This window comes from Xenopus laevis, chromosome 4L, assembly GCF_017654675.1.
Source record: "Xenopus laevis strain J_2021 chromosome 4L, Xenopus_laevis_v10.1, whole genome shotgun sequence".
NCBI classification, from domain to species: domain Eukaryota; kingdom Metazoa; phylum Chordata; class Amphibia; order Anura; family Pipidae; genus Xenopus; species Xenopus laevis.
This window is the reverse complement of record NC_054377.1, coordinates 35,572,072-35,600,065: the sequence shown is the minus strand read 5'-3', so window position 1 is coordinate 35,600,065 and position 27,994 is coordinate 35,572,072. Positions and strand designations below refer to the sequence as shown.

At 41.6% G+C, this 27,994-nt stretch overlaps 1 protein-coding gene and 1 long non-coding RNA gene across 14 annotated transcripts in view; one reads left to right on the top strand and one right to left on the bottom strand.

Annotated features, from left to right (window-relative positions):
• Window positions 1-27,994, top strand: part of dus2.L (dihydrouridine synthase 2 L homeolog) — a 254,007-nt gene that overhangs the window by 173,173 nt on the left and 52,840 nt on the right. The window lies entirely within an intron of this gene.
• LOC108713982 lies at window positions 102-27,083 on the bottom strand. Of its 7 annotated transcripts, XR_005966926.1 has the most exons (7): window positions 26,807-27,083; window positions 26,284-26,363; window positions 11,748-11,831; window positions 11,408-11,536; window positions 4,743-4,931; window positions 2,223-2,590; window positions 102-1,142 (listed from the first exon to the last, which is right to left on the bottom strand). It is a non-coding gene; the product is annotated as an uncharacterized LOC108713982 (long non-coding RNA). The 7 variants fall into 7 exon arrangements; XR_001935274.2 differs by having other exon boundaries at window positions 26,284-27,083; XR_005966928.1 differs by having other exon boundaries at window positions 2,357-2,590; window positions 26,284-27,083.

Below are 27,994 nucleotides of genomic sequence, written 5' to 3'. Positions count from 1 at the left end.
GAAAATTGTATTAATTATAACTTGATTTTTTTTATGACCATTGATTACAGAATTTTTTTCCACACTCTGTAAAAGTTAGTCTCTTAAATAAACCACAACTCTTTCAGACAAAGAAAACTCTCTCAGAGAAGATTTATTACACACGTGTGGGCCAGCAATGTAAAAAGGACTGCTGGCCCCGAGTACAATTTCAAGACATAATTATACTTATTTCACAAAGTTACAAATTAACATATTTTAAAATCATTGGATAGATGGTAACATAGTATATTCTGATTACATTGTATATAACCTAAACTATTGAATATGTATAGCTTAGAAAGAGCCTAGGTCAGAGGTTAAACATAAAGACATGTGGCAGCCTGCACAGATTCCCTTTTAAGGACATGAAGAGTTTCTCCTTGATTTTCTCCAAATTCTTATTAACCCTTACATTCCTCCCTTTGGTCCTGTAAAGGACCACACACAATTATATAAACCTTTGCATTATAATCACTTTAAACCCAACATTCATAAAAATTTCCAAACAATTCCAACATTCTGTATTATTCAACTGCAGTTTCACACATTTTAATAGCATGGTGTGTAATGAACTGTAAAGTCCCAAATATATGCAGGCAAAATAGCACAACAATTGAAAGTCCTTTATATTTCTTCATTCTTCTTAGAAGTTTATGTAGATGTAAATATTGGCACTGAAGGAATTCCACACTGTTCATCTTGGGATCTGAATTCTCAGGAAGGTGAAGCAAGATTGTATTTCCTTTTGCTTGAAATATACTATAACTACCAATTAGCAGAACACAACATACAGGAAACAAACACATATAATTACATTTTTAAGAATAAATGGCATTTCTTAAATCTGTAATCATTAATAAAATTCTTGATCAGCAATATTATCAATAGCAATATACTAGGAAAAACTCTTCTCGCTCGCAATGATCCCTGGAGAATCAAACAGAAAAGCATATTACAGGATGAATACAGTAATAAACTAATATCAATATCCCACTCTCCAACACCCACAGAGTTTATATTATCTGGCATTTCTTAAATCTGTAATCATTAATAAAATTCTTGATCAGCAATATTATCAATAGCAATATACTAGGAAAAACTCTTCTCGCTCGCAATGATCCCTGGAGAATCAAACAGAAAAGCATATTACAGGATGAATACAGTAATAAACTAATATCAATATCCCACTCTCCAACACCCACAGACTTTATATTATCTGCTTGCAACCTCAATGTTCCTTTACCCCTTCCCTTGCCTGGCCTTGACCCTTGCTCTATTTATGAAATCATTTCAAATTCTTGTGAACTTTCTACTGTCCATGGTAAAATTTGATTAAAAGACTTGCCAGGGGCAGATATAACTTATTTTAGAAGTTCTTGTAATGGTTGCACCAATTCTGAATAGTTCTCAATCCATTGTCTGCAATAACCAGTCATCCCCCCAAAAAGAATTCTAAGGGCAGCTTCAGAGTTTATATTATCTGCTTGCAGCCTCAATGTTCCTTTACCCCTTCCCTTGCCTGGCCTTGACCCTTGCTCTATTTATGAAATCTCTAGGACCGCTAACCATAAGATGTTCCCAACTTAACTGGAGGCTTGTGGTCCTAAGGTGCTTTGGGTTAGAACGATATGCATACCCAATTTACATGTACTTTCTGAAAATATATGGTTTTCTGGGGTGAACCTAATGTTAGTGGAACACTGCTTTGGAAATTTGCTAGTTTGCTGCTTATAGATTTTGATCTATATAAGTGAAAAATCTCCATAAAAGTATATATATTTGGTATTGCTGTGTTCAGGAGACATAGACCTTTCCCAATCGGCTGTGTTCTCATTCATAAAATAAATGATGTTTCTGATATATGTAATTGTACTATGTGAAACATGATTTTTTTTTTCCATTTTATTAGGCACTTTGAAGGCTATATTTTTTTTTACAGAAGTGGAATTACACCAAAATGCGAGCATATTTTGAAAGCTCACGTTGTCCTGAAAAAAAAACATATATTGTTTTCCTGGGTAAACTAAAAGACCCCCCCAGGAAAGGCCCTTAAAGTGAAAGAGTGCAAAATGTTCAAAAAATGGTCTGGCAATAAAAGTACTGAATCAGCCAAATTGTCTGGCAGCGAAAAGGTTAAAAGATGTCAATATAAACTCCATCAGGAGTACAATAAACAATGGATTTACTAAGTAAATCTTTACCCAATGAATTTATGTGAGCATCCGATGAAAGGAGAAAACTGTGATGTTCTGATAAAAGCCCCATTGTAATAGACACTTCCTTGGATAAGGGTAATTCTTGTATATGATTACTCCTACTGTAGTAATAGTTTTACCAGTTCTAGGAAGCTGAGTAGCCAAGTCTTTTGGATTAAAAAGTGTTTGAGTAGCTCCGGTATCTACAAGACAAGGAACTGAAGAACCATTTATCAAATTACAAATCACAAATTTTAAATGGCATTTCATTTAATAAATGTAAATTTACCTTATATTCTTCTTCTAAATCGGAGACTCCCACAATATCCTATTGTGATTTATTTGGACACTGTCTAGCAATATGACCATATTGCCTACAAATATAACATAATCGTTCAGCTGACATTACACACACAGTAGAAGCTGGCACATAATGTGAAATTAAATTAGGTTGTGTTGAATGTGCCACTACTGTCAAGTCGTTTTTATTTTCCTCAGAAACTAAGTTTGGCATTACTGTTAATACCTTTTATAGCACTTTCAGAACTAGAAACATCTGCACTTTATCATTAGTTTTAATTATTGTATTTAACAATAATTTAGCAACCTTTTCTTCGTTTTTCTTTTTGTCTTTTTATCTTGCAAAACCTCTTAATAATGCTATGCTAACTTAAAAATCTGATTTACAGTTTTATCTTTCCAATCAAAGTGATGTAACAGTTCTGACTTTGCTTCATGTAATCCCTCTACAAATACATTTATAATAAGTGTCTATTCACTATTATGTGCATCAAAATCAGCATAACGGTCACAATTCTCACAAAACTTTGTTAAATAGTCACGGACATCATCATTCTTTCTTTCTATCAGCTTTCATAAGAAACATTTCTGACAATATAACTTACTTTCAGCCCATCTCTTACATTATCAGAATTAAAATATTCTCCTAAACTATCGTCCACAAATACCATTGATCTTCTCTTTACATGCTGGATCATAAAGATCCACTATCTATTCTATTTGATTATACAATTTTCTGGGAAATTTCTCAGGATCTGGTAAATCTTTAATTAATGCAGAAAGTTCAGTAGGGGACCATGGATCATGCACCCTATCTGTCACAGTTCCATTAACAGTAGGTACTTTTACCTCTTGCATAGGGACTAGAAAACGGGCAGGACGTCCAGGTAAATGACCTGTTTTTGATTGTGTTTGCCTTCTCATTAGTAGGTTGTTAGAAGGAATGTGGTCGGTTTGCTGCTGTCTATGGTTAGCAGAAGCTGCATAGTTGTGTTGAGATTGGTTTTCTTGGGGTGGTTCTAAATATTCATGCTCAGAATGAGCATCAACAAATTATGAATCATAATGAATACTAGTAATAGTAGTGGGAGACACAGCAGTATAAGTAATATTTTTCTCAACAGACTGAGAAATGGTAAGAGACAATGTAGTATTAGTGATAGATACAGTGTTAAGATTCCCGTTTTCTACTTTCTGTAAAAGATTGGTTAGTGTAGATTGCAATTTACAAATCTGCTGAAAATATTTAAGAGTATCAGGATGTATGGTTGTTACTAAGGGAAAATCATGATTCTGAGTTATAGATGTCAGTGCAGGATATGATCCTGCATATGGGGGTGGAACTTTTAAAGACTCAGATGCTGGAGAGACTGTCATTTGAAACAGTTTTTTCTTGTTTAAATTCATCTCTCCATAAACATTATACTTACCATTGATCTTCTCTTTACATGCTGGATCATAAAGGCACACAGGTCCACCCCAACCACACAGTAAAAAAAAATAATTGGTGGCTAGGGTTTCCATATGTTAATAAAAAAATATTGGTGGTCAGGGCCCCCCATTAAAAAATATTGGTGGCTAGGACCCCACCTGGGAAAAAAAATTGGTGGCCAGCCCCCCCCCCACACACATTATAAGAAAATTGGTGGCCAGGGCCCCCCTTAAACGTCCATGTAAAAAAAACTTGCCCCCCCCAGAAGTTTAAAAAACACACAACAGGGACCACAAAGGGTTACCTTTAAGGGAGCCCTGCCTTGTTACACTTACTTCATTAGCGTGGCCCACCTGCTGTAAGTGAGCTGCCAACTACAGAAGGGAGGAGGGGAGCACAGCTGGCTGGATCTTCTTCCAGCGACAGCATTTTCTTCCCTTATTGGTCACAGAAATTCAAGTCCCAGCTATCCAATCCCTGAGCAGCTAAACTGGGACTTAAACTCTGTGATCAATAAGGGAAAGGAATGGACAGAAGATGCCTCCCCCTGTGCTCCCGCCCTGCCTTCCCAAAGTCGGCAGCTCTCAGACAGCAGGGGGGGCCAGCTAATCAAGTCAGTGCGGCGTGGCCAGGCCCCCCCTTACCCTCTTACATCAAAGTAAGGAATTGCCAGAATTAAATAACAAGCACCCATTGCAATGATGTCAGCGCCCCAAATACAAATACCAAAGTGGCTTCAGCTGCTGGAATGCCCTGCCTGGGCATAAGGAGTAAAAGAAAAAATATTTACCAACCAGTGTGTGAAGTCCTGGATATTAATCCAGCCTCAGGCCATATGCTCCACTGTGTGATGTGTGCGCCATTAATCCTCAGAGAGGGGCCCCGTCTCCCAAGTGCACCACCGTACCTCAACAGCCATTTCGCTACCAACCGTAGCTTCTTCTGTCAGAAAGATAGGCTTTAAGCCAGAATTGAAGACAATTCTAGAACCGAAAAAGAAATACAGAAAAATAGGCTTGACACCAGAATTGAAGACAATTCTGGAGCCTATACTTTATGCAGTTTTTTTTAATGCGTGTGCACCACTTCCGCGCATGCGCACTGTAGCGGCCTCGCCGATTTCGCTCTTCTGAGCATGTTTTGAACAGTGGGGGGGGGGGGCGACAGTCGGCTGGGTTGCACTGACTACACCACAAAGAACAAAAAGATCAGAAATTCAAATACATTACACCAGGTGTCTTTGTGTAATCAGAAATTCTCTCTCTCTACTATACTAAATCCAAAAATCTAACTCACCCGGGGTGGGTAATTATAAAACCAAACTTTAAACGGCCACAATGTGAAAGCCTTACTGCATTTATGATTAGAAATGTATAACCCACACTTCTACAACAGAGCCATTCATTAAGAACTAACATACATGAAAACAAATAAAAGGTTAAAGGTGATGGCTTTTTACAAAAAAACACAGAAGTTCTGTCAATATCTGAAAAAGAGCCCATTACACCTAAACAATTCACACCAAAGGGATTTAAAATGTTTGTTACGCACAGCACTGGAGCACAAGGTTCCACCAAAATAAAATTTGGTCTTCCACGAAAACAAAATTAGAATTTGGTTTAAGTCCCAGCTCTGGTCAGTACTTCCAAACATACATTACACAACTAACAAAAAGCCTATAAACTCACATACAAGACCATCAAACTAAACATTAAAATGAACAAAATACAAACACAATACATTAATGGTACCAAATAAATAAAAATTCTCTGATGGAGTCATAGATTAGTACATTACAGACAGGCTGTCACACTGACACAGAAAAACACAGAAAAATAATGATAATGGTAAAATCTTATGGTCCCTTTTTTTCTGAATCTGTGAAAGTCTTTGACAATGGAGATGCCTGAAAAAGGAATGCAAAATCGTTCAGATTCAGTCTCTCATCACCTCCCGCCTTGATTACTGCAACTCAATGCTCAACATCAGCTGCTCCCATATGCATGTCCCTTCACTGCCTCCCAATCTCCTCTAGAATCAAATTCAAATTACTAACACTCACTTTCAAGGCCCTTAATAATGAAGCCCCTCCCTATATTTCATCTCTGATCTCCAAATACTCTCCTTCACGCAACCTTCGCTCTGATTCTGATCTTCGCCTCTCTTCTCCTCTCATCACTTCTGCCCATTCTCATCTACAAGTCTTCTCTCGGGCTTCTGCTTTTCTCTGGATATCTGCCTCGAGCTGTCAGAATTTCTCCTTCTTTCCAAACTTTCACTGTAACCCTTGTTTGTTATCCTCCATTTCTCTAGGAGTCCCTAGGCAGCACAGGGACATTTGGGTTAATGCACACTTCCCTTCAGGAGGCAGGATTGCTTGAATTAGTGAAACTGAATGGTCCGTCCCACTGGTCCTCCCCTTCCCTGCATTGACCCCTCCCCTATCAGTTTTTTGCCATACTGCTTCCAGGATTTAGGATCAGAGCTCCGCTAACTATACATCAAAATAATTTTTTCCTTATGTCAGTTTTTCTTCCTGTTTATTTTTTCCCTCAACAAGAATATCACAGAAGGATTACTATAAGACATGCGTGGGCGCTGTCTTTAATGTACAATAGGACAGCATGCCTTAGCACTGCTTGGTTGTTATAGGACTGGTCTCACATAGGCAAGGTAATTCTAGACAAGTCTCAGCGCTGTCTCTACCCACCTAAACATTGGGGCATGCTTCCGCGCTGCTATGTATTCATAGGTACATGTTCGTACTACAAAGCCAGTACTTCCGCGCCACTTCTGATAGAGCGCGAAAGTAGCTGGTGCGTACTTCTGAGGCGTCACAGGAAGTAACTATTTGTGGTTCACCTGCGCAACGTGGACTCCAAGCAGCAACTGCGCACCAGGGCAAAAAACACTCGGTAACTACACCGGCCTACAACGGAAGATTAACGGGTAAGTGGCGGATCATTGGCGATTCCACTTATCGTGTGGGAGATGTTGGCACTTATGTGGTACTATTCTCTCTTCCCTAGGAGACCGCAAACGGTTCTCGTTTTAGCAGTGGCCCCTGCTTCTGTCAATTTCCAGATAGCAGGGACATATATGCCAACAGTGACATATTATTATTATTCATATATATATATATATATATATATATATATATATATATATTATATATATATATATATATATATATATATATATATATATATATATATATATATATAAAATTTAAAAAAAAAATGTATGCCTACCACTCTCCTCTTCTTCTCTATCTCTGACTCTTGGCCTAACATGGCAGCTGAGCAGGCAAAATCCCCTGCTTCAGTAACTGAAAGTACAGAGGGCACTAAGAGCAAAGAACCTAATGGCTCCTTAGCTAAAAAGTCGTACAAACATCCCAAAGACACGGAGGGGCAGTCTTATAAGAAGCGCAAGCCCTACAACAACAACACAACTGAACAATCTACTTTACTAGGGGACACTGCCCATAGGTCGCACATGGCGACAGTCGCACAACTCCAGGCTCCTGACTGGCTACATGCTTTTCAGTCAACCATTGTGGGCATGACGGCCTCTATTGACAAACTATCGGCACTAACAGCCCACCAAGCTCAAGACAAGGGGGTCATACCCTCAATTTCAGCAGGGCCTATCTCACCCCCAGCACAACCAGATGATTCACAGGATTTGTCCTCCGAGGAGGAAGGTATACTGCATGAAGCAGATACAGTTCACCAAGATAAGTGGGACACTATCCGGAAAGTAGATGCTCCAGTCACTCGCTTATCTAAAAGAACGACTATTCCTCTAGAGGATGGAACATCGTTTAAGGACCCAATGGACCAAAAAGCAGAAAACTTGATAAAGAACATTTTTACATGTACTAAATCAGTATTCAAGCCTACGGTGGCATCAGCATGCATCACCCGTACTTTAGTCCTCTGGCTAGAGGAAGCCCTAGAGGCAATGTACAATCAGGACTTTGATATGCACGTCCACTTATCTAAAGTCATAAATGCGATCCATTTTCTTTGCGACTCCTCCATGGATATACTACAGCTGTTAGCTAGGTCATCAGCAATGTCCGTAGCAACGAGGCGAGCGTTATGGATGAAAACATGGAACGCCGATCCGGCTTCCAAAAATAATTTAGTAGCACTACCCTTTAAGGGGACATCTCTGTTCGGACCAGAGTTGGACACACTCATTAGCAAAATTACAGGGGGAAAGAGTTATTTTCTACCAAAAGGGAGGTGGCGGTAGCAGGATGTCTCTCTCTGTTCATGGAGGAATGAGGTCACACCACTTCAGACAAGTGGGTCTTACAAGTTATCTCCATAGGATACAAAATACATTTCAAGACTCTTCCTACGCCTCGATTCATGCGCTCAAGACTGCCCACGTCTCCACACGGGCAGATAGCTCTACAACAGGTCCTAGCAGATATGCTATCCTCCAAAGCGATTATCCCAGTGCCTCCACGTCAGAGACATCAATGTTTCTATTCAAACCTGTTCCTCGTTCCCAAAAAGGCTGGTCCTTGACCTCAAAGCCCTAAACAATTTCCTTCACATCCCAACTTTCATGATGGAGTCCCTCAGATCCGTCCTAAACAATATGGAAAAGGAGATTTCTTCATGTCCATAGACCTAACCGATGCATATCTACATATGCCCATATACAAAGACCATCAGGCATTTACGGTTGACGCAATGGTGAGTTCATGGACATTTAACAAGGTAAACTTGTTTTCACCAATTCCCATGATACATCCAGTGTTGCGCAGACTGCATCTTTTCCAAACAACGGCAATTGTGATCACCCCATACTGGCCTAGGAGAGCATGGTTTTCTGACCTACTGAAGATGTCAGTGACAAAACCATGGCATCTACCTTGCAGGGAGGATCTTCTCATCCAGGACCACTACAGACATCCCAACAGGCATGCTGGATTTATTTTCATAAGACGCTTCTAAAAGCACGTAAACATACTACCGCCAAGTCGTACCACCACATTTGGCGCACCTTTATCACCTGGTGCCCCCGAAACGAAATCAATCACACTTTGTGCAAAATTCCAACGGTGCTAGAGTTCCTTCAAGCAGGACTTGATAAAGGTCTTGGAGTCAACTCACTCAAAGTACAAATATCAGCGCTATCACTCATCTTTCAAGTTCCGCTGGCACTAAGGCAAGAGGTCAAAACTTTTGTGCAAGCTGCGAACCACATAAACCCACCTTTTCATCAACCCACACTACCATGGGACCTAAATCTAGTACTTCGAGTACTTCAATCAGAACCGTTTGAACCACTAGCTTCCATCAGCTTACAGTTATTGACGTTGAAGGTCGTCTTTTTAGTGGCCATCTCTTCGGCTCGACGTGTGTCTGAATTAGGTGCACTAAGCCGCAAACCCTTTTTGCATTTTGCACCAGGACAAAGTGGTCCTACGAACAGTACCAAAATTCTTGCCAAAAGTCAACTCATCATTTCACATCAATCAGGAAATAGTACTGCCTTCTCTATGTCCAAAACCAAGCACAGGAGGAGAACGGTCTTTCCACACCTTGGATGTGGTACAAGCTTTAAAGTTCTATACACACAGAACACAAGAATTTAGAAAATCCGAAGCTCTGTTTGTTCTCTATGGTTGTCAACAGGAACAGCCAGTGCCTTTCAAAATGACTGCACATTCAACAAGAGCACTCTGCACATCATGGGCCCTGACGAATGACGCCTCAGCAGAACAACTTTGCAAGGCAGCCATCTGGGCTTCACTCCACACGTTTACAAAGTTCTACAAGTTCAATGTCTTTGCTTCAGCAGATGCGGCATTCGGCCATAAAATTCTACAATCAGCTATCACATAGTCAGTTACTGCCAGTTTTTGCCATGTTAGAGCAGTCTTTTTCTACTCAACTATTTAGCTGTTATGCTCCGTCAGCTTCTCCTATTTCTTCTGCTACATGTTGCCCACCCTCTCTATATGCTTTGGGATTAACCCAGATGTCCCTGTGCTGCCTAGGGGAAAATGGATTTGTTTTACTTACCGATAAATCCATTTCTAGGAGTCTCGTCATGGCAGCACAGGGAACCCCATCCTCAGGATAATTGTAACTCCTGAAACATTGCTCTGCTAACTGGGACTGATAGGGGAGGGGTCAATGCAGGGAAGAGGAGGACCGGTGAGACGGACCATTCAGTTTCACTAATTCAAGCCATCCTGCCTCTTGAAGGGAAGTGTGCATTAACCCAGATTTCCCTGTGCTGCCATGACGGGACTCCTAGAAATGGATTAATTGGTAAGTTAAACAAATACGTTTTTATCCCCTGTTCGTTATAACTAAGGTAAAGCACTGCGTATCTTGTCGGTGCTATATAAATAAATGATGATGATGATTTATTACACACATGTGTGGGTCAGGACTGCTGGCACGAGTACAATTTCGAGACAGTTATACTAATTTCAGAAAGTTCCAAATAAACATATTTAAAATCATTGCATAGATGGTAACGTGGTACATTTGTATATAACCTAAACTATTGAATATGTATAGCTTAGAAAGAGCCTAGGTCAGAGGTTAAATATAAACACCCGTGGAAGTCTGCACAGATTCCCTTTTAAGGACAAGAAGAGTTTCTCCTAGATTTTCTCCAAATTCTTAACCCTTACATATTTTAAAGGTTTTCACCCCAGTACTCAAGAAAACCTTCTCTGACTCAACTTCCCTCTATAGACCTGTTATACTCTTACCCTTCCCTTCAAGCTCTCCTTGAATGGATTGTCTCCAACTGTTTCCATAACTTTCTTCCAAACCATATATAGCCACAGTCATCAATGATATCCATCTTGCTAAGGATCAGGAACAATATACCATTACTATACGTTTCTGGACTTCTTGATATTTAATATCATTGACCATGAGCCCTGTGCCACCTTTACCAAAGCTATAATACTATTCTCCGTAGTTCTTGAGCGTAAATACAGTTCCAAAAAAAGGTGCAAAACATCCCTGGGACATTTAAGCAGTTCTGCCACACCTCTTTTATACTGAAAAGCTCTGGTAGGGAGACATTCATGCACACAGGCCCAAGCCAAATCCTTTTGGCTATTAAAAAACTCTTTATGGCACATCCTGCCACATACACGTTAAGTCTCTTTCTCATTTAGGTTTAAAATAGCGATTACACTTTTTGAGGCTTCATTGACCCAACAGTGACAGATATGACAGCCAATCTTATGCAGTTGGTAAAGCTTCCATTATACCTTCTGAGGTGCACTGATCTAATCAACATGAAATATCTGTTTAAATTTTTAAATATTTTTAGAAATACTCTGGCTGTCCAAATACTTTTTCAAACAGTTAACTTCTTACTTCTTTTATATTAAATCGTAAAGCCCCTAGAATAAATATAGCAGTGTTACAGAGGTCGGTGTACACAGATGGCCTTCCTTTACCAGAAAAGTATTGGTCTCTGTACATTGGTGATTTGAGTCTGCACATTCCAACCCGTCACTGTGCTAGAGGCATCCATACTGGGATCACTGGAAATGCTTAAAAAAGACTGAATGACTTCCTCCATGTCCCTACAAAAAAAAAAAAAAATGTGTCATTGTGCTCCATGATCACCAATGTGGAATAAGCATATTTTTCTGTGTCAGTAGAGTTTAACTGCACTTTCTACCACATCCTATTCATCCCCTATTTTTGTATTTTTGCCTAGTTACTTCACTAAGATTATGACAAGCCTGGTAGCCTACACAAGGGAACAACCCCTAATAGTAATTCACTACTTACACAACCTCCTGGTCTGAGCACTGCCCAGAAACATATCCCTCCTCCACACCGAAATCCGTCTACGCATCCTCCTCCAGGACTTCCCTATAAAAGTAAAAACGGATAATATGACAGCAGTTGCCTCTCTTAACCATCAAGGAAGTTTGTACACCTGGCAGCATGGGAGGAAGTGGCCTAGATCCTATCATGGGCAGAACAGACAGTGCCCGACATTTGACATGTACCTACTGGAGAATTGGTAGGTGGACTTTCTCAATTGCCAAACATTCGATCCAGGCAAGTGAAGTGAAGCTGAACCTGAGACTTCCACCCACTCTGTGCCTTCCTGGCTCTACCCATGCTCCACAAAGTCTTCCTGAATGTAAAGTCACAAAGGGCAACAGCCATCTTAAACACCTCATACTGGTCTTCGGACCTTCAAGCAATGACTGTGACAGAGCACTGCCAGCTCCCTCTATGCCAAGACCTGCTCAACCAGGGACCCTAACTACATCATATCCTATGGATGCTATCCCTGACAGTGTGGCTATTTAGAAAGAGTAGTTAATACCCTCCTGCATGGCAGGAAGAGATCCAATAACCAATCGTATCACAGAATCTGGAAAACATTCAAGGGTACATACTCCTCCACAAATCCATCCCCACATCCATCATCTTGAATTTCCTCCCAAGCTGGTCTGTATCAAGACCTGAGCTCAAGTACAAGTGTCCACCCTCTTGGTTCTTCTTCAACGAGACAACTTGGAACTCTACCTGGTGTCAGAACTTTCATACAGGCAATCTTGTCCCCTCACAGGTGCCTTTTCTGAGAGAAAACATTAAACCTTCCAACACTTGTTCCACTTAAATTGTTTTCAGATAGTTTGCCAGAAATAAATCCTTTTTTTAATTACTCTCTATTTTTTGTTACCATTATTCTTGTATTGAACTTTAAATTAAAAATACTCTGTAAACTATAATAAATTAATATTAGTTAATTTTATCCCTGCTGAACACAATTTAAGTTTCATCAAAGGTAGCTATTATAATTGCAATAGTTAGTCAGATTCCGCAGATTCCAACATTCCACCTGGATCACTGATCTGCCAGACACCAGAGATAGAATCATTAAACTTTAGACTTCAATTTTGGAAAAACGGTCAACCCAAAACAATGGAGAACAACTACAAAAAGCCTTTATTTCCCAGGGCGGCCCTTCTGTCAGTGCAGATGTCTGGGGGTTAACTCTGATCCCCTCTGGGGGCAGGACAAAAGAATCAAAACTGTAACTCCTCCTTCCCCTATAACTCCGGGGCTTTCTCTTCCCACTCTAGTTTTTCTTTTGTGCTGATTCAGGAGGTTAGGACTAGGGTTTTTTCCCCCAATTATAGTGTAGTTAGGTTTATTAGTAGGGAAGCGCGTGTTTCACCGTTTCCCCGTTTCCCAGGGACCTGAGCTGGGTCTCCCCCTCCTTGCCCTGGAGGCACGAAGAAGATTCCGGCATACTCACCCTGACCATTCAGTAGCTGCTTGCCGATGCGCAGGACCTGGCCCAGTTGGCCGCAAGGTATTTGGGCAGTGCAGGCGTTGTTAGGTAATGGCGCGCACAAGCGCATTCGGCACACCGGTTGCCATAGCAACCGTTTGTTCGTGCGATACCTGCTCCTTCTCTGGCGGCAGTGATGTCATCAAAGGGAGCATCGCACAACTCGCTGCTGATCAGTAGAGTTCTGTGCTGAGGGGTTTGGCGTTTTGTTCAGCGACAGGCACGGCTTTGCAGTGAGTCACAGAGCAGTTATCTGGGCTCAGTAAGCTTTCTGCTGAGACAAAAAATGTTTTGGTTTTTTTTTGGTTGTTCTTCTTTCTCCATTGCTGGGCAGTATGTCGTTTCCTCAGGCACTAATTGACCTCATTCAAGACATGCCTTCCAATGAGTCTAAGCCTAGAAAGTCTAGAGCTAAATTGAAGAAACCAAAAAAGTGAGAGCAGGAGCACTCTCCATCTGCTACAAACCTTAATGCTTTTCCTATGGCAGAAATTAATCCTGCTGCACAGTCTGCAGTGCAGGTACAAGGTTTGGATTTAATCACTGATCCTGGCCTACTACAACCTGATGTTGCAGAAGCTCGGCCAGGTACATCCCAGATCAATTTACAACAAAATCAACTATCTGATTTAATAAGCTGGTTTAAATCAACTGTTCAGAAATCTATAGAACACCAATCTAATCCAGGCAGAAGGGCACGGTCACCTTCTACATCGGATTCAGAACTTTCTTCATTGGAAATACGAGGAGGGCAGCAGTCTCCAGAATCTCCAAGCGGTGATTCAGTTTCTAGTTCAGGGTATAAGTTTCCCTCCTATGTTACTTCTGAACAGGGGTGCAGGCTTCTTAGGGATATGCTCCAAATAAGAAATTAAGCATACAGCTGAGCCAGTTTCCAAAGCTGACAAAGTCCTTGGTATGCAAGTTAAGAAACCCAAGTGCTTTCCAGTATTTAAGTCCATTAATCAAACCATGGATTCTGAGTGGCGTACACCAGAGAGATGCATGAATCTAAGGAAGAAGTTCTTCACAAAGTTTCCAGTTTCTCAGGAATTTGGGATCAAGTGGGACAAGCCTCCCAAGGTAGATTCTGCAATATCGCGCTTATCTAGATATACAACTCTTCCAACAGAAGATGCCACGGCATTCAAGGATCACATCGATAAACGAATGGAGAATAATCTCAGAAGAAGTTATGTTAATGTAGCGGCCACCTTTAGACCAGCTACAGCAATAGCTGGATTAGCCCGTACAACAAAGTTTTGGACTCAGGAGATTCTAAAGCAGTATGGACAAGATACCGTACTACAGACCGAACTAGGACGATTATTCGTTTATCAACACTGGCATCCACTCACACGGTTGTTGCCCGCAGAGTTCTCTGGCTACGTCACTGGTCGGGAGACAATGCCTCGAAGGGTAGACTCATAGCCCTTCCATTCTCGGGGGAGCATTTGTTCGGGCCAGAATTAAAACAAATTATCACTGAGGTAACGGGGGAAGGGTGCATTTCTTCCTCAGAGGAGAAGGTTCCGCCCTGAGGCTAACCGTAGACCGCCTAACAGACAATGGGGGTCTTCGTCTTGTTCCTTTCGTACCTACAGGAACCAGATTCAAGGTCAATCCTCGTCAACCGTCTACTCTAACAGAAAGACTACCCCCTGGCCTCCACGCCATAAGCAAAACAGGAAGCCAACACTACCAAAACCCAATGACGCATGAAGGTCAGGTCACACCGGGAGCAACAGGGGCTGTTGGGGGAAGGCTTCTTCGGTTCTCCCAGGTGTGGCAAGACATCATCCAGGACGAATGGGTGCTTCAGATTGTAGGGGAAGGATACAAAATACCTTTCGCTTCCCTTCCGTAATCAATTTAATGGAACCAGGACACTTCATGACTACCATATATTTAAAGGACGTTTATCTGCACATACCCATACACCAAAACCAACAGAGATTTTTGTGGTTTGCAGTGGCAGAGGATCATTTTGAGTTTCGAGCCCTACCATTTGGGCTAACAGCACCGCGTGTTTTTACCAAGGTTCTGGCTCCAGTAATATCCATCTTAAGAAGAAGAGGCATTATGGCGATACCGTACCTAGACGACATACTTATCAAGGGCCCTTCACTAGAAGTGACAAGGTACCACACGCAACAGACACTCCAGACTTTGGAGGAATTTGGTTGGATTATCAACCACAAAAAAGTGCATTAGTTCCAGAGCAGAAGATTCGCTTTTTAGGGATGATATTCGATTCGGCAGCTCAAACAATTGCTCTCCCAAAGGAGAAGGTATTAAAACTGCAGTTAACAACCAGACGGTTCTTAGCAAAGCAGGCAACATCAGCGGAGGATTGTCTGAGGCTTCTGGGTCTAATGGTCTTGGCCTTAGAGGCAATTCCATACTCGCATTTTCATATCAGAGCTTTGCAAATGGCGTTCCTCGAAGTCTGGGACAAGAACCACAAAGACCTATTGCAAACAATTACTATCACCGGCACAGTCAAGTCTCAGATCACATGATGGCTAGACAGTCACAATTTGACCAAAGGCCGCCTATGGGCACTTCCTCCATGGAAGGTAATCAGCACAGACGCCTGTCTCACAAGCTGGGGTGCTCACATGGAGTGTCTTTCTTGTCAGGGCAGGTGGTCTCAGGAGGAAGCAAGCCTGCACATAAATGTCTTGGAGCTCAGAACAGTCTACAACGCAATAAGGCATTGGTCTCCTCTGTTAAAATCAAAGCCGATTCGGATTCAGTCAGACAACGCAACGACAGTTGCTTACATCAATCGTCAGGGAGGAACAAGAAGCAAGGATGCCATGATGGAGGTATACAAGATCTTCGAGTGGGCGGAAGACAATGTTCCTGCCATCTCATTCATTCTAGGGGAAGCATAGCAGGGGTGAGCATGGCAGGAGAGCCATGGCAGATTTACCAACTTAAGTCCATCAAGTTAAAGTACAGAAAGTTTAAGTACAATATAAAGAGTTAGACAGAGTTAAGAACTTACATATATGGATACCTGCTGAACTGCATCTCTCCCTCTCATCTCTTCCAGGTATGTCTAATTCCTGCTAATTGAACTTACTGCTCCTAGCTTTCTGCATCTCACCATCCAACTCTGCTGCAAATCTTTGTATTACCATTGCCAATTATTCAATTGTGGGGTATGTCTAATTCCTGCTAATTGAACTTACTGCTCCTAGCTTTCTGCATCTCACCATCCAACTCTGCTGCAAATCTTTGTATTACCATTGCCAATTATTCAATTGTGGGGTATGTCTAATTCCTGCTAATTGAACTTACTGCTCCTAGCTTACTGCATCTCACCATCCAACTCTGCTGCAAATCTTTGTATTACCATTGCCAATTATTCAATTGTGGGGTATGTCTAATTCCTGCTAATTGAACTTACTGCTCCTAGCTTTCTGCATCTCACCATCCAACTCTGCTGCAAATCTTTGTATTACCATTGCCAATTATTCAATTGTGGGGTATGTCTAATTCCTGCTAATTGAACTTACTGCTCCTAGCTTTCTGCATCTCACCATCCAACTCTGCTGCAAATCTTTGTATTACCATTGCCAATTATTCAATTGTGGGGTATGTCTAATTCCTGCTAATTGAACTTACTGCTCCTAGCTTACTGCATCTCACCATCCAACTCTGCTGCAAATCTTTGTATTACCATTGCCAATTATTCAATTGTGGGGTAGGTGTTAAAATGCATCAGTTTACGTTTATCTAGCAATTTGTTGCTTGCTTTAGTGAATAGTTTGGTATGTCCATTTTATTGCTATTGATGTCTGTTAGATGACCAGACTCAGAGATTCTTCTGTCTTTAACTTGTCTTAATTAATCAATTGCTGGCCCTCACCCATGTGACCCTCTTGTTGTATATCAGGACATTCATTCTAGGGTGAGCATGGCAGGAGAGCCATGGCAGATTTAACAACTTAAGTCCATCAAGTTAAAGTACAGAAAGTTTAAGTACAATATATAGAGTTAGACAGAGTTAAGTACAGAAAGTTTAAGTACAACATATAGAGTTAGACAGAGTTAAGTACAACATATAGAGTTAGACAGAGTTAAGTACAGAAAGTTTAAGTACAACAAATAGAGTTAGACAGAGTTAAGTACAGAAAGTTTAAGTACAACATATAGAGTTAGACAGAGTTGAACAGCAGTTGGATCAGAGTTGGACTGGAATCTCCAAGCAAACACTGGACATCACTGCTCAACAATTCTTCTATCAACAAGATAAACCGGATTATACTGTCCAACTATGTTTAATCTGATTTCCTTCTTTTTCTCTCTCTCCTCTATACTTCTGCATATATCCTCTGCACTCCAACATCCATCAAACTATCCTGAAATTGAAATCTCCTCTTCACTGCTCCCATCACCCTCTCTCAATCTAAACACACTATCTTGTATTGTTAAATCTATAATCCCCTCTCATCCCATCAAACAATACACTGCTCGCACTGTCAAATCTAGGTCACACCTTGTCTCACTCTAATTATTACTGTTACTTGCAGCTGGGGATATCTCCCCAAACCCTGGTCCAACTCACTCATTTGTACCCTCACTTATTCCTACTCTCAGGCATTCAACAAGGTCTTTTACAGTCTCTCAGACTTTACGCACTTCTAATATTGCAAACCTAATTCACATAAAACCAGCACCCTCCCTGCCTTTCTCATGTGCCCTCTGGAATGCACGGTCAATCTGCAATAAACTAACAGCAGTCCATGACCTCTTTATAGCTAAATCCCTTCACCTTCTTGCAATCACTGAAACATGGCTCTCCCCCCTCAGACACTGCTTCACCTGCTGCCCTCTGCTATGGAGGCTTCTCACTCACACTCCTAGACCGGATGGCCGTCATGGCGGTGGGGTGGGATTTCTTCTCTCCCCCAAATGTTGGTTTCAAAATCTAACTACACCGACTTCTCTCTCCTTCACTTCTTTTGAAGTCCACAGCATACGTTTGTTTTTCTCCAATCTCTCTGCGTGTTGCTGTCATATATCACCCGCCAGGTCCCTACTCCACCTTCTTGGATCACTTTGCTGCCTGGCTTCCATACTTTCTCTCCAGTGAGACACCTGCTCTCATTTTAGGGGACTTCAACATCCCCATTGACAGCTCTGCTTCTGCTGCCACCTCTAAACTTCTCTCTCTAACAGCTTCTTTTGGTCTCTCTCAGTGGACCGACTCGCCTACCCACATCGAGGGTCATGCTCTCGACCTTATATTCTGCCACTCATGCTGCCCATCCAACCTAATTAACTCTCCCTACCCTCTGTCTGACCATCATCTACTCTCCTTTCAGATACTGCTTTCACCTGCACCTTCACAACCATCTCTCTCTACCCACACGTACAGAAACCTTAATGCCTTTGAACCACAACAATTATCAACAGTATCAGCACAATCCATATATCATATTAATACTCTCTCCTGTCCCAATATGGCAGCTTCTCTCTACAACGATGCCCTTTCAACAGCACTTGACTCCCTTGCACCTTCTACCACCCGTCACAGCCGGCCCGCTAAACCCCAACCCTGGCACACTAGTGTAACACGGTACCTCAGAAGATGTAGTAGATCAGCTGAGCGACGGTGGAGAAAGTCACGAACTGATCCTGACTTCATCCACTTCAAATTCATGCTCTCCTACTATAACCGAGCTCTATCATTAGCCAAAGAACAATACTTCTCTTATCTAATATCTACTATGTCCTCCAAACCACAGCAGCTGTTTGCCACATTTAACTCACTCCTATGCCCCCTCCACCTCCTCCACCTATTAATGTTACCGCCCAAGACCTTGCTCATTTCTTTAATGAAAAAATCGATCTCATTAAGCTGAGCATACCGTCCGACAACAATCTCAGACCAACGTGCAGTCCACTCACATCTACTTTGCACTCCTTCACCCCTGCTACTCTAGATGAAGTTAGCAAACTTCTAGCCAGCTCAAAACCCACCACCTGCTCCCTTGACCCCATACCCTCTCGCCTTCTCCACCCAATCTCTGATACACTCTCTCCTGCACTTACCCACCTATTCAATCTTTCACTCTCTACTGGTACCTTTCCATCATTATACAAACAAGCACTAATCACTCCTATCCTCAAAAAACCTTCCCTTGGGAAAGTAGTAGAAGTAGAGTTAGAGAAGGAAACTTTAAAGGAACGGTCAGACAGATAAGATGTAAACCATGAAAGAGCAGTGTCCCGAATGCCAGCTGAGTGTAGAATGTCAAGGAGGAGTGTGTGGTCAACTGTGTCAAAGGCTGCAGAGAGATCTAGAAGGATTAGAATGGAATAATGACCTTTAGACTTTGCCAATAGAAGATCATTGGTTACTTTGGTGAGTGCAGTTTCAGTCGAGTGTGATGGGCGGAAGCCAGATTGCAATGGGTCGAGAAGGGAGTTGTGAGTGAGATGCTGGATCAGGCGTTTGTATACAAGCCTTTCTAGTAATTTGGATGCGAGTGGAAGAAGGGAGACCGGTCGATAGTTAGTGGGAGAGCTGGGATCAGTGTTTTAGTTGATTCTGAACTGAGATAGGGTCGTATTTGAGCAATGTTGCGCAGTTGAATACGGCAAGATTTTGCAAGTGTTTGAATGTGTGGTGAAAAAGACAGATGAGAGTCTAAGATGACTCCTAGGCAGCGTGCCTGTGTGGTGGAATGAAAGGTGGTGTTGTTTACGGTGAGTGATATCTGAGGGACAGGGGAAGATCTTGGAGGAAATATGATGAGTTCTGTTTTATAAAGGTTCAGTTTCAGGTGGCGCTGTGACATCCAGGAGGAGACAGCAGAGAGACAGTCTGTGACTTGGGAAAGGACAGAATTAGAAAGATCAAGAGTAGACAAGTAGAGCTGGGTGTCATCAGCATAAAGGTGATACTGAAGTCCAAATGACTGAATGAGTTTTCCTAGTGAAGTTGTATAGAGCGAGAACAGCAGGGGGCCAAGAACAGAGCCTTGAGGAACTCCAACAGAGAGTGGGAAAGTAGTAGAAGTAGAGTTAGAGAAGGAAACTTTAAAGGAACGGTGAGACAGATAAGATGTAAACCATGAAAGAGCAGTGTCCCGAATGCCAGCTGAGTGTAGAATGTCAAGGAGGAGTGTGTGGTCAACTGTGTCAAAGGCTGCAGAGAGATCTAGAAGGATTAGAATGGAATAATGACCTTTAGACTTTGCCAATAGAAGATCATTGGTTACTTTGGTGAGTGCAGTTTCAGTCGAGTGTGATGGGCGGAAGCCAGATTGCATTGGGTCGAGAAGGGAGTTGTGAGTGAGATGCTGGATCAGGCGTTTGTATACAAGCCTTTCTAGTAATTTGGATGCGAATGGAAGAAGGGAGACCGGTCGATAGTTAGTGGGAGAGCTGGGATCAGTGTTTTAGTTGATTCTGAACTGAGATAGGGTCGTATTTGAGCAATGTTGCGCAGTTGAATACGGCAAGATTTTGCAAGTGTTTGAATGTGTGGTGAAAAAGACAGATGAGAGTCTAAGATGAGCGGCCGCTAGACTCATTCATCTAGCTCGCCGCTCAACATCAGCTGCTCCCATATGTATGTCCCTTCACAGGCTCCCAATCTCTTCTAGAATCAAATTCAAATTACTTACACTCACATTCAAGGCCCTTAATAATGAAACCCCTCCCTATATTTGATCTCTAATCTCCAAATACACTCCTTCACGAAACCTACGCTCTGCTTCTGATCTTCGCCTCACTTCTCCTCTGGTCACTTCTGCCCATTCTCGTCTACAAGACTTCTCTCGGGCTTCTGCTTTTCTCTGGAACTCTCTGCCACAAGCTGTCAGACTTTCTCCTTCCTTCCAAACTTTCAAGCGCTCCTTAAAGACCCATCTGTTTAAAGAGGCCTATTCGATGTACCTTAATTAATCATTGCTGTATCAAAAATGACAAAGTGTTTATATAATCCTAATGTCTCAATTGTACCCTAACCTTTTAGTTTGTAAACCCTATTGTACTCTGTAATCCTTGCCTGTTATCCACCATTTATTCCCTGTTTGCTATAACTGCAGTAAAGCACTGCGTATCTTGACAGCGCTATATAAATAAATGATGATGATGATGATGATGATCTCAACGATGTTCATACCGGGAGTGGAAAACTGGGAAGCGGATTATCTCAGCAGAAACACCATAGACCAAGCGGAATGGTCACTCCACCCAGAAGTGTTCCAGGCCAAAACAAACAGGCTAGGTATTTCGGAGATAGATCTTATGGCATCTTACAAGAACAACAAGCTGCCCAGATATTTCGCAATTTCAAAGGACCCGAGGGCAGAGGCCATAGATGCCCTAGTGATTCCATGGTCATTCAGCCTAGTTTACATTTTTCCACCCCTTCCTCTTCTGCCAAGAGTGATCATAAAGATAAAGAACGACCTGGTACCAGCAATATTGAGTGCACCAGACTGGCTGCGTCTAACATGGTATGCAGATCTGGTGTCAATGTCAGTGGGCCCTCCTTGGCGGCTGCCAATGCGGCAGGATCTTCTATCCCAGGGGCCAGTATATCACGACAAAGTGGAAATGTTGAAGCTGTCGGCGTGGAACTTGAAGCACAGCTTTGGAAAGCTAGAGGGTTCCAGGAGCAAGTAATTGGTACCCTACTCAAGGCAAGAAAGCAGACAACGTCACAGGTGTATCACAGAATTTGGAGAGTTTTTCAGACATGGTGCAAAGACAACGATCTAAGGTGGCAACATTGTTCAACTCCTCAGTTTCTCAGCTTTTTGCAGAGGGGGCTGGATAAAGGTCTTGGCCTTTCCACCGTGAAGACGCAAACTTCGGCACTGTCCGTTCTGTTTCAGTTTCAGTGGGCCTTATTACCAGAAGTAAAACAGTTTTTTCAGGCAGTGATGCATATCAAGCCACCGTTTAAGGATCCGACACCACCTTGGGACTTAAATTTAGTTTAAAGTGCTTTACAGCGGGAGCCTTTCGAGCCTCAATGGTCATGTGATATTAAGTTCCTCACATGGAAGGTAACTTTTCTGTTGGCAGTTTGTTCAGCGTTTCGGAACTACAAGCTTTGTCAATTAAGGAACCATGGTTAATATTTCACAAAGATAAGGCAGTTTTCAGAACACCAAAGGGGTTCCACATTAATCAAGAGATAGTGGTTCCATCGCTCTGCCCAGAACCAAAGAAGATGGGGAACTCAAACTTCATTATCTCGATGTTGTAAGAGCATTACGGATTTATGCTAAGAGGTCCTCTTTTAGGCGCACAGAGGCTTTGTTTAGTCACTTATGGAACGCTCAGAAGGGGGTTAGGAGCCTCAAAACGAACAATCGCAAGATGGCTAGTAGATACCATTTCATTTGCCTATAATCAAGCAAACAAACCAGTACCATTTTGAGTAAAGGCGCATTCTACCAGAGCAGTAAGCACTGGGCACTGCAAAATATGGCATCACCGGAACAGATTTGTAAAGTGGCAGCTTGGTCTTCAATCCATACCTTTACCAAGTTCTATAAGCTAAACACTTTTGCTTCTTCGGAAGCTGCTTTTGGGAGAAATGTGCTCCAGGCAGTTGTTACTGCATGAGTTACTTGCCCTCCCGGTCTGGGCACAAACTGCTTTTTTACGTACCCAGACATCTGCACTGACAGAAGGGCCACCCTGGGAAAAAGGGATTTTCTTACCAGTAAATCCTTTTCTCCCGGGTCCGTTGTTATGGAGGTGTTGGCTATAGCCAAGGGTCCTTTCGGCCCAGTTACTGGTTATATTTTGTGTTGAATGCTATTAATTCTAGTCACTAATTAATGTGATGTATTTTGTTACCTGTGTCTGCTCCTATAGATCTCTGCTTCTAGCTTTAGAATGAGAAACTAGATTGGGAAGCCCCAGAGTTATAGGGGAAGGAGGAGTTACAGTTTTGATTCTTTTGTCCTGCCTCCAGAGAGGATCAGGGTCAACCCCCAGATGTCTGCACTGACAGTACGGGCCTGGTAGAAAAGGATTTACCGGTAAGAAAATCCCTTTTTCTAATGTACAGTCTGAAAACCGCTGAACAGAAAACAATGTTTGAAAGGTGAACAATCTCTTTAATAAAATTTCCATTATATTCCATCTTACACTCTTATATCAGTGTAGATGAACATCTCTGTTCTCTTTCATTCATAGGCAGCAGAAGATGGTTTTAGTTGGGGGGGCCCAACAAAGGGGAGAGGCTACAGCGGCGTGCAAAATTTAGGCCACACCCATTTTACTTATGCCACGCCCACTTTAAGGCCACACCCTTCCTCTTATTAAATCTTGAGTGATGCTTATGTACGTTGAATGTAAAGGAGAATATCCGCATGGGCCAGTATGCCATATACAGTTATAACTGCTTCTTTGGAGAAGAACATTAGCAACTATTTTGTTGCATATCTATTGAAATTACCAGATCATGATATATATAGTAAAAGTAAATGTGAGCAGCTTCTTAAGTACAACTGACTGTTCAGGATATCCTCATCATAGAAACACCCCCAGTAATCCCATCACAATAGTGCAGTGTAACTCTTCAAAGAGGTGACACTATTGTGCAGAGGTTGTGAATGCTTTGAGGTTACTGTGTCAAAGTAGAAAAAACATCCCTAAACGGGACACCACCTGTCTTGCTACATACAATGCTGTTCCCTGGCAGTTTCAGAACACTTCGCACCTCCTTTCATACAGTTTTCCCAAGTAACACCTGTCCTTATTAGCTGCATGACACCTTGGTAATCCTTTCACAGTAACCTCAAAGCGTTCACAACCTCAGAGTTTCAGTTGTCACCTCTCTGAAGAGTTACAATGCACCATTGTGATCGGATTACTGGGAGAGTTTCTATGCAGGGGACTTTCCATACCAGTCAGTTAAACTGAAGATGTTCAGATTTTATTACCCAGCAAGTCCAGTTGCTCTATATTTACTTCTACTAGATATTTAAATAAAAATGCACATTTTAAACATGCCATGTTGCTAGTGTAATATGGACCCTAGTAACCAGATATCTGCTGACATTTCAAACTAGAAATCTGCTGACCAAAAAGCAAAATTTAAAACCAAATTAAAAATGACCAATTGCATTTTTTCAAAACAGCATCATTGTCTACATACAAAAAAATATTTAAAGGGGAACAGCCCTCTAACACAGCTGGAAGTTAAGAATGAATAGAAGGCTTCATAATGTAAAGGTCTCAAAGCTCACTAAAAATGCATACACTACATTTGAATAAAAATGCAGATTTTAGTTAACAAACATGATCTGTTGTTGCTAGTGTAATATGGACTCTAGTAACCAGACAGCTGCTGACATTTCAAGCTAGACATCTGCTGAACAAAAAGCAAAATAATATGAAACCGAAAGAATAAAAACAACCAATTGCAATTTTTTTTAAAAAGAGCATCATTCAAATAATGTTTTTTGGTTTTCATTTTTTATTTTTTAAGGTTTGAGTTATTTAGCTTTTTATTCAGCAGCTCTTCAATTTGCATTATAAACAATCTGGTAGCTAGGGTCCAAATTAACCTAGCAACCATGCATTGATTTGAATAAAAGACTGGAATAGGAGTAGGAGAGGACCTTACTAGAAAGATGAGCAATAAAAAGTAGCAGTTATAATAAGTGTGTAGAATTACAGAGCATTTGCTTTTTAAATGGGGTCAGCGACGCCCATCTGAAACCTGAAAAGAATCAGAAGAAAACTAGAAGAAAAAGGCAAATAATTATAAAAAATAAATAATGAAAACCAATGGAAAAGTTCTTTAAAATTGGCAATTATATTACATACTAGAAGTTTACTTAAAGGTGAACCACCCCTTTAAGGTCTCACAAAAGCACACTACAAATGCATACATTACATTTAAATAAAAATGCTAATTTTTAGTTATGAAACTTAAAGCAGTGGTTTACTTTTACGGTAACTTATGTTATAGAACTGTCAATTCTAAGCAACTTTTCAATTGGTTTTCATTATTTATCTTTTATAGTTTTATAGTCATTTGCCTTTGTCTTCTGACTTTTCAAATGGGCGTCGCTGACCCATCTAAAAAAAACAAATGTTCTGTAAAGCTACAAATGTATTATTGATACTTTTATTACTCATCTTTCTATTCAGGCCTCTCCTATTCATAGTCCAGTCTCTTGTTTAAATCAATGCATGGTTGCTAGGGTAATTTGGGCCCTAGTTACCAGATTGCCTAAAATGCAAATTGAAGAGCTAAATAACTAATACAACACAAATAATAAAACATGAAAACCAACTGCAAATTGTCTCAGAATATCACTCTACATCATACTAAAAGTTCGTAAAGGTGAACAACCCCTTTAAGTAAAACAACTAATAGCAAACATTTCCATTCTTATAGTAGAGTATTGCCAGTATAATCTTCTATAATGCTTCTACACCAAACACAAGCATTCCCAAAGGTTTTCCTTTAACCAAGGGGTCAAGAAAGTAAAGTATATTATAAACCCAACATACAAGCCTAACCTGTTGTAATAAAGAGACCTGTTCAAAAATAAAGCAGCCATCCTGCATTAAATATCTAAGGGGGCAAATCTAGCAGCAGCAGGAGTGGGACTGTGTGGCACTGGGGCTGGACTGAGGTGAAGCCAGACTTTTTGTAAAACTTTACTTAATTGTAGTATTGGGGTGCAGTGTGGGTGGAAAGCTTGCAGTTGCCAGTGCCACCCAATATAAAGTAAGCTAGGAGGAGTGGGACTGGGCTCTGGGAGGCAAAGTGCAGTGCCTGGGGGAAAGGAGATGTAATAATAATAAGCCCAGCCCTATACCAATTATTACTTACAATTGCAGAGGGGGAGAAAAAAGGTTACAGTTGCAAACCCAGTGCCACCCAACCCAACATAAAGTAAGCCAGGACATATGGGAACTGGGCTTTGGAAAGTTAACTGCAGAGCTTATGGGAGGGAGGAGGTGGGGAAGGCAGGAAGCAGCAGCATGCAAGAAAAGTCTTACCACATCCTACATCAGAGCTGCACAGCAGGACCCCTCCTTTCAAGAAATCAGCAGGGAGTGGCAGACAGGAACAGGAAAGCCTTTATATGTAAATACATCACACTATCAGCGCTTAGACTTTTGGCGCGATTATGCTAATAGGCTGGACGCGATTGGCTAATTTATGTCATGCAAGCTATCAGCTTCTTCTCCTGCATAAGGCTAGTTAATGGCGGCGGTTTTTAGCGCGAAATGCTTGCAACGTCACTCCCTATCAGTCTGTAATAAACGCACTTCCGTTCCTTCACAAAGCCAGTCTGGGGGTTGGATGCTGAAAATATATTGTGCCCATCCCGCTGCCTCGGGCAGCATAGAGATTCAGTTCAGTATACTTTTTTATCACTCTCTCTGCGTGCGCATGTTACAAACCTAAACCTCTCCACCCCTTTTTTCATGACTTGCCCACAACGCTCTAGACACATTTACATCAGCAGCATTGGAGCGAGTGCAACCAGAGCGCAGTGAGGGGCAAACAAATTCTTACTGTTTGTGTAGTGATCTTTCTCTGTGGCTGTGCATCAGGACAGGTTTGTGTACTCTATGCAAATGCAATGACACCTGCCTAGAAAGGGAATTTTTCACACATGCGCATGCTCATGTTGAAGCGAACAGTGCTTACTTTACAAAGATGGCGGCGGTTTTCTCAAAAACGGGCGGGAAGTTGCAGATAAATTTATATAACTAGTTTAACAATTAAATACATTAAAAACCATGCGATCTGCACTGCATACAGGGGGACTATTCACAGGTAAAGTGGTGGCAAGGTAGCGTTCGTTCTACTTTAAAAAAAAAAATAAATTGGGGAAATTTTTTTGGGGGGGGGGGCTAGGGCCCCTGTGGCCCCCCGGTTCTGACGCCTATGCATTCATTAATATCCCTCTTAAATACTGGTGCCCAAAACTGCACTGCATACTCAAGATAAGGCCTTACCAAGGATCTATAAAGAGGCAGATATATTTTTCATCCCTCAAGTAAATGTGATTTTGTTTTAACAAGACCTATTATATTTGCTTTAGTAGCTCTGACTGACATCATATAAAATCCTTCTCACTTAAAGAAGGACTAAACCCCATTGCTAACAAAAAAACCCTACCCTTCATAGTCCCCCCTCCGCTCCCCCCCGCACAGGTGTTACACCTGTAAATGCCCCATAGCCTGTAATTAACCCTAGTTGCAGAGTCAGCACAGCAGAACTCTCAGGGCCATCTTCCATAGCTTCGGTAATTTTTGGGTCTTCTTGCAGCGCTTTGGTAATTTTTGGGTGTTAACACAGAGCGGAAGACTGTGCATGCACCGATACAGCGATTACTTATCAAAGATTACCAAAGCGCTGAAGATGGCTCTGTGAGCTCTGCTGCACTGACTCTGCAACGAGGAGTAATTACAGGCTTTGAGGCATTTACAGGTGTTAACACCTGTGTGTGGGGGGGACATGGAGGGGGTTTAGTTCTCCTTTAAGGAGCTCCCAACATAGTACTAGACTACCATTGAGTGTTATTGAGTGTTATTACTGAAGTGCATAACATTGCATCTATTCAACCTAATTTTCTAATTTACTGGTCATTTCACAATTTCATACATTTACTACCCTCAATGTAACAATACTTTAGTATATTTAGATAAAAACTTCTAAAGATTTGCCTAGTAATAAGCCACTAATTACTTTAGTGTG